This window comes from Condylostylus longicornis, unplaced genomic scaffold (genome assembly GCF_029603195.1).
Source record: "Condylostylus longicornis isolate FDR11 unplaced genomic scaffold, ASM2960319v2 ptg000081l, whole genome shotgun sequence".
In the NCBI taxonomy this organism is placed as follows: domain Eukaryota; kingdom Metazoa; phylum Arthropoda; class Insecta; order Diptera; family Dolichopodidae; genus Condylostylus; species Condylostylus longicornis.
The window spans coordinates 4,608,292-4,623,802 of record NW_026578049.1 but is presented as its reverse complement, the minus strand read 5'-3'; positions in this window follow the sequence as shown (position 1 = coordinate 4,623,802).

Sequence of the window (15,511 nt, the reverse complement as noted above, 5' to 3'; positions counted from 1 at the left end):
CTAATTTCAAATTGCATTTCCTATTAAAATCTTATTTTAATTTTAAAATAATGTTACTAATATAGGGTAAGCATAATTGCATGAAAGAGTAGCTTAAACAATATTGCATTTTAACAAAAACAAATAAGTTGTTAAAAATTTTTTCTGCTTTCAAATTACTTAACCAAATTCTCCAAAAAAAATTTAAAAAATGAATTTTCAAATTAATTATTAGGTATCAATATGTATTTATAATATTATTTCTGATTTATTTTTTTTAAAAAATGATTCACATTTTAACAAATTAATAATATTGACAAAATGTTTTCTTATTTTTCTCAAATGATTGTAGTAGCTATATGAAAATTTCTAAAAGCTTCAAAAATAAATGCCAAATATTTGCCACCCATATATTAATAATTAAAAATATTAGAACCAATAAATTTCATTTGCACATTATTTTTATTCTAAATATGTACCTACACTGTATATACTTACTGTATATATACAGTCTTATATCTATTCTTACATTTTTATTTGTACTAAAATATTATAAATTATGCGAGGTGAGTGTATGATAAAAAAAACAAAAACAGAAAATGAAAAATGAATTTTTCAAATAAAATTAAGGTGATTGCACTCACTTCAACTAAACAAGAGTCTATCGGTCAAAAAGAAAAAAAAATTAATTAGCAGCGAATGAATATATGACAAAAAAGAAGCAAAAACAAAATAAAAAAAAACACAAAAATCTTTTTCTGTGCACTTTTTGAGTTCAAATTTTTTTGGAATATTTTTTTTATTTTTCGGATTTTTTTATTATTGCTGTAATTTTTTAAGCTTTTTCATTTTTTATTATTTTTTAGTTAAAAAAAAAAACAAAAAAGAATTAAAAAATTCTTATTTTTAAATCAAAAGACAAAAAAAAAATCATTCCAAAAAATTAATGGAAAGAAAATTTTTGAGCAGAACAACAAAAACAAAAAATTAAAACAAAAACATCAGAACACATAAAATTATAAAAAAAAAAATTGTGGAAAGAGTCAAGGTTATCTATGCAGTTCAAATGAATTTCTACTCAAATATAATATTCTCATATTAAAAAATATGCTTGCAAGAGAATGGGGTAAGAATGGAGGACGTTAATCGGGTATGTTGTTTATGCGTTTGTTTGTATGCGACAAGAAAAATATGCGAGAAATATTAAAAGTTGAATGATGTTGTCAGTTATTGTGTTTCATTCGCAATATTCTTGTTTTTACTCTGTTTTTTTTTTATTATTTTTTTTATCACAATGTTCATGCATGTACACTAACATCAATTCTTTTATTTTTAAATTTTGTACATAGTAGATTTTTGATATTTGAATAAAACGAAAAAAAAAAAACGACTTCTAGGTTTTCTATAAATTCGTTGACCTTAAAGAAATGGTTATCAAATTGAAAAACAAAAATGTCACAAATACACTCTTCCCTTTATAATACCCGACTATTTCACATTTACTTTGCTCGTAGAACAATTATGTGCTTTGCTTACGTAAAGAAATACATAGATGTCGTTGCATTTTTTGTTGTGTTTCCTATACTTACACGCTAAAATACACTTGAAAAATTGAGAGCTTAAATTTTTATTTTATTTAATTTTTTGATTTTATGTACTATTTTCGTACATATTTAATATATTTGTATGATAATGAAAAAAAAACAGGGCCCCCATAATTTATTATACATAATATAATATATTTGTTTATTTGTGTTAAAAAATTCTTATAAAAAAAAAATTAATAGATTGTGAATGTATGATTGTGCATATTTAATTAAAGTAGATATTTTTATATAAGAGATAAGATAAAATTAAAAACGAATTCAAATCTATTTGTATTTTATATGAAATTAAGGAATATGTGCTCCAGTTTAATAAATTTGAGGACAAATTCTTAGAATTTGTTTAAAAAAATTTAATGTTTTATTTAAGCACTGTGATAATTAAAAGAATTTTTATTTAAGACTTTCAAAAATTTGTCAAAAGAATACCATAAAACTTCCTCTTACCTGCAAAATCCCATTATTTCTTATTGCTATTGGTAATACATAATTCAAACGAAAACTTTCTTAGTCTTATGGAATCATCCTTAAAAATGCTGAAAAACATCATTCGCTCAGAACTTTACTATAAATATACTTGAATATTAATGGACTTGAATATTAACTCTTAATAATTTGCCCAATATTAGTCCTTCTTTATATTAGAGAAGTAGGCAAGATATTTTTAACCAGATATTAATTTAGATTTTTTTACTGATTTTTATGAAATTTTATATCCGCAGTAGTGCCATAAATTGAATATTAGTTCCCGAAAAAATCGAGTTCTAAAAAATTGCCATATAAATCTACTAAAAATCTAACTTTACATATCAAGTCAATTCTTTGAGAAATTCTTGCATACAAATTTTCGGATTATTAATATTATAATTGGTAAAGAATTGACAGTTTTATTAATATATAGAAACACCGTTCGACAAACACACAATCGATATTCACTTGTGAATTTAATATTATAAATGAATATTAAATTAAAATTTTAAAAATTTTATAGACTCCATATACCGTTGAATTCTCTACATAGTTTCATTTTATTTTGAGTAAATAACTAAGTGACATCTAAAATTTTGCTACCATACCTAAAACAGCATACCCTGTTTTGTAATCTTTTAAATCACCTAAATATTAAATTTGGTGAAAATAAGAAAATAATAAAAAACAGATTAATTGTGCTAAAGAAAAAATTAGTGTGAAAAAAATTTCCTAAATGCACATTTTTTTTTTTGGGAGGAGTATTTTGACAGTTTACTTACCTTATTTTTTTTTAGAATCAAATAAATATTAATACGATGATAACACTTTGAATGAGATACTCAATTTGCCTACATGCACACTCACACACAAATATACACCAATAAAATTAAAAATATTCAATGTTTCGATTAATTTTGATAATTTTAGATGATTGCAAAATCTAAAAACAAATTTTAATTTTTTTGTTATCTGATTTTTTGTATTTAATTTTTGTGCAAATATTATGAGTTGAAGGACTTTCTAGAATACTCGTATATTTTTTTTTTTTTGGGCTCGATGAACTCATATAGGTTACTGACAATATTTGTAATAAAAAAAATTTTTGTTTTCAATAGATTAACAGAGTGCATTAACTTTAATTAAATTCCGGTTTTTATTTCCATATACAATATTATTCATATTTTATTATTTTGAATAGAAAGTTCATTAGCATTTTGAATAAAATTGTCACTACGCCAAAAGGTAGGCAATAATTATAAAAAAAATTTTTTTGATTAGTAAAAATTGTAAGTATAAATGTATGCTAAAATCTTATTTCCTGTGCACCTTAATATTTTAATTACAAACGATTTTAAATTAAAAATTCACGTTATTTTAATTTAGCGATTTTGAAAGCTCAAATAAATTTCTTGTTGATTTCAAAACTGGTTTTACATTTGGATCATAACCTCATACATCGAGTTTTATATGTATGTATGTATACAACGAATTAATAAACACCATGACATTTTTCTTGGAAGATTTTATTCGAGTTTGTGTTTGCGAATGAATATTAAAACAATGTTAATAAAGCTTTGAATATCCTGTATCTTTTGTAATATAGTTTGCATTTGTAGAGGATTTTGCAAATTCACATTCTTGTTATTTCATATAATAATATGTTAATATGTTGTAATAACGGATTTTTTTGTGGTTTCCCTTACGATCGAATTTTTTTAGTGGATTTTGATTATAAACTTTTCTTCAAGATAATTGAACCAGTACAAGTGAAGTTTAGGTGCACAAATTTAATTCATTTCATTCCGCAAAGCTTATTTGCACATTGAATCCTAAAAATTTTCAAAATTGGTTTTCTAAACTCAATCAAAATTCTTCGAGTTTTCAGGTTTAAACCATAATATAGAGATTTGTAGGGATATACAAGTTATTAAACTATCTAGATTCGATTATAAAAAAATAATTTTATTTCACACAATGTCACAACTATTACTTAAAAATTAAATTTTACAATTACTTAAATTCGAATTGATAGTTTAATTATAATATTCTATTCTTATTAACACCAATTTTAGACTAAATCATATCTTAAAATCTAACAGTATTTATAGTAATTAAAATTAAGTTCGTTTCCGGCCTCGTGCAAAATTATAGACGTTTCGTCAGCATTTTTGATGGGAACGATAATTTCGTAATCTCTTCATGTTTAAACATGTTCGATTGCAGACGCTGTGTCAGCAATTTTCATGTGAACAGAAATTAGTATCGTACTGAAGATGTAATTTGATACCACTTGAATATGTAACTAAAGACGGTGATAACTCCTCCCCCTTCAAAGATCTGCGTCCCGTTTGTCGGCATAATGCAGGGACAAACACTGCTTGATTGCGGCCCATTCTTCGTCGAACAGGTTGTACGATATTAGAGCTGCATCTGCTCTACCTCTAATTTTTCCTCTAATAGCTTGTAATATTGCTCTGTATATGGGTTTGTTTCTGACAACTTCGTAATCTCGTAGAATTGATTCTACGCTGTGCACCCATGATACATACTGCACTGCATCGCCATCAAAGGTTTGTAAATCTTTGACACAGTCCGGAAGTCTCGATATTTGTTTCAGGTCGTCTTCACTTTTCGGTGCTGCCAAATTTGTTACCTGCGGTTGTGGTGTATTGAACTGAGCCTCTAGTTTTGCTAGGCGAATTTCAAACCGTTTGCTTTGTTCAATTTGAGCATTGATGGCTCCATTTAATTTTTTGAGCTCTTCCATTATTTGTTCCATTTTTAACTTTTTATTAAGGTAATTTCACTAATTAAATTATTCTATTACGCGGTTTTAAACTTTTAAATTATATTTTTCTTTCAAATTTTGTCGATTAATTTCAAATTTTTTGTTAAATTTAAGTTTTTAGTTGGTTAATCTTATTAATTTTTCACTGGTTTTATTTAAATTTCTGATTACTTTTGTTTTATTTTTTAATTAAATATTTCTTGGTAATATAAAATTTAATTGGTTAATCTTATTAATTTTTTACTGGTTTCATTTAAATTTTTAATTACTTTTGTTTTATTTTTTGTATTAAATATTTATTGGTTAAATTTTAATTTTTCAATTTATTATCGGTTAATTGATTAATTTTTCGAATTTTCAATTTAATTTTCATTTATCACTTCAATTTTTTTAAATCTTAATTTTTTTAAAATTAACGAAGCTTCTATATTTTTAAAGCTTATTCAGTGAGATGCAGTTAGTTTCCCTCAGTTAAGTTTTTAAGATTAAGTATAATGAAAAACTACTTACAGGAAAAAAACGTAATTCATCTGTTTGAGTCTTGGTGAGTAATGCGAATAGCGGTTGAGTTGTGTTTGTCCTTTTTAGACGTGAACTTTTATTCTCGTAAACGTCCTACTGCGGCACAATCTTCAACACTTTTTTGTAAGTACGGTTTGCTTCAGTTCCTTTTTCTTTTTATTTCACTTCGGATTTCCACAATACGCGCACTATAGTTGGGTACACTTTTATCGCGATATGCTTATTTTTCTTCTTTTCTTTTAAAATTTAACGAAGAGTTTTGCGATTTCACGATTCAAGTCACGTTGGGCGCCAGTTATTAAACTATCTTGATTCGATTATAAAAAAATAATTTTATTTCACACAATGTCACAACTATTACTTAAAAATTAAATTTTACAATTACTTAAATTCGAATTGATAGTTTAATTATAATATTCTATTCTTATTAACACCAATTTTAGACTAAATCATATCTTAAAATCTAACAGTATTTATAGTAATTAAAATTAAGTTCGTTTCCGGCCTCGTGCAAAATTATAGACGTTTCGTCAGCATTTTTGATGGGAACGATAATTTCGTAATCTCTTCATGTTTAAACATGTTCGATTGCAGACGCTGTGTCAGCAATTTTCATGTGAACAGAAATTAGTATCGTACTGAAGATGTAATTTGATACCACTTGAATATGTAACTAAAGACGGTGATAACTTACATATATTTACTCATGGTAAAAAATATTAGATCTTTATAATAACAAATAAACCTTGTTGTACTTGAACAGAATCTCCAAAATAATTAATTTGCCTTTCTAAAAATAGTCATTAATTTAAAAATTACTTACCAAATGAAATTTTAAGATTACCACAATTTTCGTATATTAAAAACTAAGTTTCATGCAATTTTGTTTTTGTTAAATGCATAATTCGCTTGACTTTGAACTATACACCTTGATATTACTATTGCAAACATTTCTAATATGACATCAACAGCTGCATGTCATCAACCCTAATAAACGATAAAAAAAAAGAGGTTTATTAACTCATTGTTTACGTGTCATTGCGCCTCTGAAAATAACAAAGTCTTAGAATATACAAAATTTTATTGCAGTACAAAAAAAAAAAATTGATAATAAAATTTTTTTATCTCTAATTTTAGCGGTTATTCACTTCAATTCTGCACAATTTTTTGCCATATCTAACTTGTTCATTTTATTTTACAAAAAAAAAAAAAAATGCAAGAAAATTAAGTCTACTATTCCTAATACAAGTAAAAAAAAAAAAACCAAAAATTTTATTAAATTTTATCAATAAAAAGCTTAAATTCATAGACGTTTTTGGCTGTTTTCGTCTCTTTTTTTTTCTCGATAATAATTGTGTGTGTTGCAATTTGTTTTCAACTCTACTATTTGCGTTCATGTTATAATTTATACTTGACAAAATTTCTCTTTTTTGTGTTTTTATTATTTTTTACAAATATACCGCATTTTTATTACATATACTTGCATACAAACATAACATTATTTATAATGTCAATATAATTTTATTTATACGCTTATACTTTGAATATTTTAAAAAGGTTTTTGAAATTACGTAAAGTTTAATGACTGCGCGTTTATGTGCAAATATCATGATTAATAAATCGCATTTATTTTTGTGTCTGGTTTACAGAACCTGACCTAAGTTTATTAGTATTAAGTATGTATTATATATATAAAAAAATATTTATAGAAGTAAAAATGTTTGTTTATTTTTGTTTTTTTTTTTTTTATTTTCAATAGAAAAAAAAATTAATTAAGTCTTGAATTAAAATTATCAGGTTTTTCCGAAAAGTGACAAATTATTTTTGTTTTTGTTTTTATTATTTTATTATGATAAATTTACTTGCATTGTGGTTCAACAAACTTAATATTAGATTGTTATTATGTATGTAGAAAAGGAATTGTTACCGTAATAATAAATGAATGCGATGAATCAATAAAATGTTTTATAATTATGTAGAATTGATAATAAAACCAATAAAATTTCCATTAGACCAAAAATTTTTATAGAACTTAGGTGATTGACCTGATGCACTTTTCTATTTTGTTAAAAAATTTTTTTAATTTTATTTTTAAAAATTTGAAGAACGTTATTCAAGTACAAGACGTGTGTGTCATCAATTGAAAATAACAAGAAATTTATACATACTTCGAATTAGGTTGCCCCCCAAAGGTTACACTTATGTCACGAAAGCCCGTTGTATTGTGCAACGAATAAACTTCTTCAAATTAATATAAGTGAAATTAGTTTTGAATAAATTAAAGTTGGTCAATGTATAGTCATATTGTCTCTTGTTTTCTCCTTCTCCTCGCTCGTCCAGTAAATTGATGATTCGCCAATAAAAGTTGTGATATACTAGCGATAGAGCTGGAACAAATATAGGGAAAGTTCAAAAAAATTTACTCATTGGGATCTTTTCAGTATATGGAAATCGTAAGGAATTCCACAAATACCATAAAAAGCCTTTCATAAGATCGGCCGTCACAAATTTAAAAAAAAAAACATCAAAAAAAAGTTAATAAAAATGTCATTATATGGAATACCGTCAAAAGGTTTCGATTAAAAACCTCTACAAAATTTTGTTCGAAAATTATGTCAGGTTCCTCCAATCCGAAAAAGGATTTAAAAAAAATCTGGAAAAAGTTGTCAAATATGATCTATTCTTTTAAATTTTAGCAATTCCTTTGAAACCTACTCAATTACTAATAATAACAGTTTTGGCAAAAATAAAACCTTCTTGTATAAACAATATAATTGGCCATCGCCCTTAATCTGTTGTCAAAATTGTCAAATTATTCTTTTCATTTTTACATTCTTATTTAAAAATTTTTTTTTCTATTTTTGTATATTTCAGCAATTTAAAATATTTTCCTATTCATTTGTTGTTTATCAGGCTTCTCGAGTGATAGCAAAATTATAAATTCAATTCATTTTTTAAATTACAAGTGCAAAAAATAAAAAAGAGCAAATTAAAAAATAATTTTAAGTCAATGACATTTTATCAATTTCAATTGAATATTTTCGAACAATTACATTTGTATTTAATCAATTTCTAAAGAAAATTATATTGCATTCTATGTAGTTCAGTTCTGTAAAAAAAAAAAAGTTATAAGAAAATTTTTCCAAATTAAATGGGGTTTTCCAAAAACTCAATTCCTAAAATTAAAGCTATAAAACATTATGAGTTAATTTTAAAAAATTATATGTAAAACCTTAAGAATTCATGGCTTTAACTTCAAGTTCGCAAATCCTTATTACGCATTTCTTCATTATTAATTAATTAAAAAAAAAAATTAATTATTTCAATAAATTTTATTAATTCTGCGCATAAATTATTGAAATTTTTTTTATATACATACACACAATGTCGCATAATAAATTTTATTTTTAACAAAATATGTTTAGTGACCATTAGCCTGTTCTGTTCAAAAAAAAAAAAAAATTCGTCAATCTGTTAATAATAATTATTTTCATCTATAATAATATTGCAATCTCTCCTTAAGTCAATACCAAAACATTTTATAAAAAATATTAAAATAAAATTCTTGACGTCAAACTTGTAGCTAGCTGACTATACAATATGTTTTTAGATTAAGATGACGTTTACATACACAATGAGAAAAAAAATATTTAAGAAAACACAGAATAACAAAAATATAAGAAAAATATAAAACTATAAAAACAAAACTGCAGTAGTCTAAATAATTTTCAATTTTTGTTATTTTTAAATACACACATACAAGACAAAAATGTAAGTACTTTTGTTTTTTAGAGAAAAATTTGTGTCAATAAAGAATGAGAGAAATAAATAAAGTTGGGTCAAACCAATGGTTTGTATTGTAGCACTTTTCCCTTCAGCAAGTGAAAATTCTGCTTTTAAATACATTCTATGTAAACCTATCACACATTCTAAAAATTATTTTCATTCATATACAAAACTCTTTCTAGGATTGCATATATTTAGGATGATACATATATGCAGTCTTTGAAATAAAGCAAAAATTAATATAAAGAGGGGTTAACATAATGCTCGATTTTAAGGTTTCATTATGTGAGTTAAGAAAAATAATTATATTTTTTAAAGTCATGGAATTTGCCGTTAGCTTTTTGTGTTTATAGAAATTTGAAAAAGCTTGTGGTTTCGGAAATATAAGGTGTCAAAAATTCAAATTTTACAAATTTCAAGAGGCAATAACTTGAGAGGGGAACGAGATAGAAAAAAATTTTCTTCTAACGAAATGAACTATTTGTTAATGTCTAAAAGCCCATAAAATTTCAAGCTTCTACATGCTGGGGTCTAGAAAATAAACGACATCAAAAATTTGGAAAAAACATACCCCGCTAGGGGAAGCAAGCCACTGCCTTTCTGCGTTTGCAAAATTTGAAAAATCCTTATGGTTTCATTGCACTAAATAGTTACAGAATGGCATTTTTAGGGTTTCGGGGGGGTATAACTTCTAAAGGGGGGGAGATAGATAAAAATTTTGTTCTACGAAAATAAGTTTCTAGTAAAAATCTATGTACGTGCAAAATTTCAGCTTTCTATCTTCAAGGGTGTAGAAGTTTTGTAAACAGACACACGGACAGACGGACGGACGGACGGACGGACGGACGGACGGACGGACGGACGGACGGACAGAGTGAAACTAATAAGCACTTTTTTTCAAAATTTTTTTGGAAAAGTGCTAAAAATACACAGTTAATTGAATTTGGAAGAAAAGTTCAATCACTTTTTTTAATAATTTTATTTAGATTAAAATTAAATTACTTTAGTTCATTTTGTTTCCAATTCAATTGGTACTTTTTTTTTTTTTTGGAATGTTTTATAAAAATGTAGAAAATTTTTTGCTAAGAACTCCAATATTTCTTCTTTTATAATATAGCTATTGAATTTTAATTATAAGCTTACACCTTAGTATTATAAAATATAAAGGGCTTTACTTTTTAAAAGAAAATTTTGTGCTTCTAGATCAAACCATCAACGTCTTATTGCAATCTTAATTGCAAGAATTCATAGTGGTAATCGCAACTAATTTTTAAATTGAACCAAATTTTATTAGTAGAGAGTCATACTTGAAAAACTATTTAGATTTATCAAAACTGAAAATCTGTTAAGGTTTGTTCATTTGTCAGTTAACAAGGCGGTGAGCAGTCTGCCGTAGATTTTCTTGATACTAAATAATATTAAATGTTTATTTTTTGTTGGTGTATAATATCGAATATTATTAGGTAATATGGTCAATTAATTATATATTAATGTTTTTATTTTATAATATTATTAAGCTTTTATAATATTGAGTATAATTATTAGAGTGACCAAACCACAGTTTGAAACCGAAGCCATTTGATCACCAGTTCATCCGAGACCACTACACTCCGGTCAAATAGCTCTCTAACAATAAAATGATAAATTTACCAGTAGTTTGAATAGGATTAAGACGTTCCTTATGTACATAATATGTGCACTTGAGCTTTTAAGAATTTTCTTAAAATTTTTCACTATATTGTACAATTAATCAGGAAGTACATTATATTTGAATTAATATTATAATTTCAACATATACTGATTGTATACTAATCATATACTCTGTCAATGAATCATGATTCCAAAAATATTGCATAGATTAAAGCGTTACAACAGTATCTGTATCAAATTGGACCAAAAAATTTTTATTATTTGTTTCTTTACAAATATTTGAGAAATATTAAATACATAGCAAGAAAATATTTTGTATTGCTATGAACTTAAAAAAAAAAAGAACAAAATTAAAAAATAAAATTAAAAAACAAAAATTATTAAAATATTAATAATAATAAATAATAATGGTACTTTTAATTATCGCAAATTCATTTATCAACTGAATGAAAAAAAAAAATTGCAGTTGTGTAAATTTAAATGAACTTTTTTAAAAATGGAAATGAACTTTGCTTTTTTAGTTTGTAAATAAAATGTGTTTTTGTTTTCTTTTAATTTTCATTCTGTTATTCTCATTCAATTTACATATTTTCATATATACATAATAATATGTACAACATATACATATTAGTATGCAAATTTAATTTTTGAATTTGTTATAAAAAATATTTTTTTTGTAGTAATTTGAAAAGTATTATGATTTTGACATTACAAAATATTAAATTTCAAAATAATTAAGTTAATATTGAATTATAACAAAAATAATAAAATGTCTTAAATTTTTTAATAAAGTTGTTATACAGAAGCGATTTGCTTTGAAACAGTGAATATCCCCATATTATTTTTTAATTAAATTACTTAATTAATATTCAAAATTATTCATAATTTATATTTGTATTAAGAAAAGAAAAATATTGCATACTTTTCGGGCAAAAATAAAAAATTAATAAAAAGCATTAACAAAATTGTCAATTAAGATAAAAAATTAAGTTATTGAAAGCAAGTATTTACAGTTATCTTCCTGCCTTCATAGAAATTTGGAAAGCATCCATTAGTTTCAATATTAAAAATGCTGAAATTTTAAATTTTTATTTATTTCGAGAGGAATTCGAAAAAGTAGGAATGTTTGTAAAAAATTTTCTCTTAAGTTTGTAAAATTTTAAACTCATACATGGTAGTTACTCAGACATGGTGATACATGGTAAAAATTTGAAAAGCAACAGGTTTCAGATATAAGTTAATTTGAGCTGCAATTTTACAAATGCTACGATTGGCCGTTCTAGTTTGTAATAATAGAAATACGTGTGCGAAATAAAGAAAAGAAGCAGTATAGAACTGCTTAAGCTGAGCAAGAGCTAGCGCTATATATTGAAATGTGGCCAAGGGTTAGAGTATACTTATAAAATACATAAAATTTTTTTTTATTTTGCTTATAAAATAGATAAAAAAAATTTTTTTGAACACAAATTACTTCCACTAAATTCAGAGACTTTATGTGTGATGCATCATTCAAAATTCATAGTAACGCATTCAATTTAAGAAGAGTGTGAAGAGTGTAATATCAAATATTTATACTTTTATAATTGTCTGTTCTATAAGACATATGTTATATTAATTTTAGAAAAAAGCAAACATTTAAGGCCCCATTTAAATTCTCACAAAATCTTTTAGTCTGAATGCTGCTAGATTGTGCATTGTTTCGTTCCTTTTTAGTTGAAACGCTCATTCAAGAACGAAATTATCAAGACATTTAAAGTTTGGAATATTAACATTTTTGGTGCATGAAAAATTTTTTTTTAAAAAATATCTCAGTAAAAATTTTATGAATTTCAACAAAATTAAAATTTTTTATATTTCAGATAACAAGAAAACAAAAAACAATAAAATATTAGAACTTAAATTTTTTTTACTTGTAAAACATAAAAAATATGAAAAATATTATAAAGAAAATTTTTTTTTTTTTGAATTTTTTATGATGCCATTTTTTATTTAAAATTATAAACAATTTTTTTTTTTTTTTTTGGTTTTTATGCACCAAAATAATCAAAAGCTATCAAAAATTATATGAGATATTATCAAGCAAAAATAGTCCAAAGATGCTCTCCTTATACTCCTTACACCATTGTTTAGTTAAATATGCACTTATGTACATTTTTTCTGCATATACATACATACATACAAAATAATATTCATAAATTTTATACGTATATAAAAAAAAAATATTTTGTATAACAGAAAAAAAAAAATATTTGTATTTTATAATTTACATGCCTAGGTAATTTTTATAACTTTCGGCATATTTTATAATACTTGAGATATAAAAATAAAAACTTAGATGATATAAAAAAAAAATAACAATAATTCAAAAAGGGCATACGTAGATAAAGAAAATAAAAATGAAAAGGGGCAAGAGAATGGAAAAACGCACAACTGTTGAAATTTTATTTTTATTTTTTGTTGTGTTTTTTATGAAACTATAACAGTATATTAAATATTATTATGCACATAATAATATTTATGTACGAATATAAAACAGAGAAAAAAAAAACATTCTTGTTGTTTTTGTAAGTACCGCAGCACTTACAAATTTTTTGAACGCTTAATACTAACACTAAAACAGAAAGACTAAGTGATGTAAAAGAGCTCAGTTTTTTTTTTTTAGTATAAAAAATATAAAGTAAAGCTACGTGATTACATAAAATATGAAAAAAAAGAAAATAATTTTTTTTTTTTAAATTTGGCAATTTTTTTTTTTTGTCTTTTATTTTTTATATTTTACTAATTCTCATGGGATAAAGTTCTCCTTTTTTTTATAACATTTTTTTTTTTTTAATTTTTCGTTCTACGCTTTCGTTTCTTTTTGTTGTTTTCCTTTTTGTGTTCCTTAAAATATCGTTATCCTAATTTTTCTTATCACGACCATAACTTATTGCAATTTAAAAATTTATGTTTTGTCATACTTAGAATTATTAATAGGTTTGTTTTATGTATAACGTACATATACTTACAAACATACATTAAAATTTGTTCTCGAATACTATAAAAATAATATAATATTGTTCTTATAAATATGTACATACATATATACATGAATATATGTAAATGTATATAATTTATAAATCTATAATATTTTTTTAAATAAGAGAATATAAAAATTAAAAAATAAAAATAAAAAAAAAAATTCTAAACGAAAAGAGGAAAAAAAAATACCCAAGGGGGGTTTTGAATCCCACCCCCCCTCCCCCCTTCTCATACCTATTCATACTTGAGTTTTGTCTTTTTTTTTCTCATTCCGATCTAAAGTAAAGTATAAAGTAATGTATAGAAGGAGAATAATAACAACAGAATAACAGCAACAATAAGAATATAAGAGAGAGAGAGAGAGAGAGAGAGAGAAATGAACAGGGAAATGCTATATAATCCATAAAGTATAGAGTTGTAAAAAACAGTTTTTTACGATTTCTTTTATGTTTCAAAATTTTGTTACAATTTTTAAATCATTTTTTTTTTTTTTTGCTGCTTTAAAATTATTTCTCTGTTCATTTTTTTTTTCTCTTGATTTTATATTCGTTATTATTATATTTTTTTTTTTTATTTTATATTATTTCGATTCTATGCTCTATTACATTATTATTGTTATTATTGTTTTTTGTTTGTTTTGTTTTATTTTGAGAAATGAGTGACGTTCTCGTATTTTTAATTCAAGGTGACGAAAATAATTTTATCTAAGAGAGCAGTGTAGGCTTTGTTTTAATACACAAAATTAAAATTATTTAAAATTCCTGTGTTTTGAAATTCATGGTATTAATAATCATTGAAAAATTGGAGTAATTGATTAGAAAATGAGAGAGTTGAGATACATTTTGTCAATTCATCATAATTACTTAGGTGACATTCAAATAATTTTTTCTTATATACATAATTCCTTCATCGCGACTTTTAAAAATTGAACTATTTTAGTTACTAAAACACAAAAATAATCAGCTATCTATTATATTTTAAATAATCAATAAATTCAGCCTACGGATTAATCAAAAAAACAATAACTAAATTGTATTTAGTGATTCTCAATTTTATTACAAATTCTAAAATTATATTAAATTTAATGAATAGTCTGGATAAATTATTGAATTATATACTTGACATAATTTCGAAAAATATGTAAAATAGTGCAAAAATATCAAAATTAAATTTTATCCCTTATTTACGTAAGTTTCTATCTTATACGATTTAAATCTACAAAAGGAAAAACTAACGGAAAATATAAGGATAATAAATTTTTGTTCTAGACTGGAATTTCTTTGCTTTTAAATTTAGAAATTGAATTAGATTTATATCTAAAGCCTACTTTTTTTTCGAACAGCTTTTTAAAATTCTCTCTACACAGTCCAGTTTTTTTAAACAGTTTCTTTTGTATAACATAGTTGTAGAAAATTAAGCTTAAAATATCCATTTTATTTAACGCTTAGACTTTATCAGAAGTATTAGTAAATTCCAAAATCAAGTTCATGTTACTTACATAGATGTTAATCAAATATACGGTACCTTCTTTTTTAATCTTACTACATCTCTGGTCAAAAACTTTATTTCATTCTACCCTTACCCTATATACAGAAAACTATATATGTATATAGATTTACACATCCATACATAATAACTTTTCATACATTGTACAGCTTTCATCGAAGTCTCATTCAATTTACATTATTTG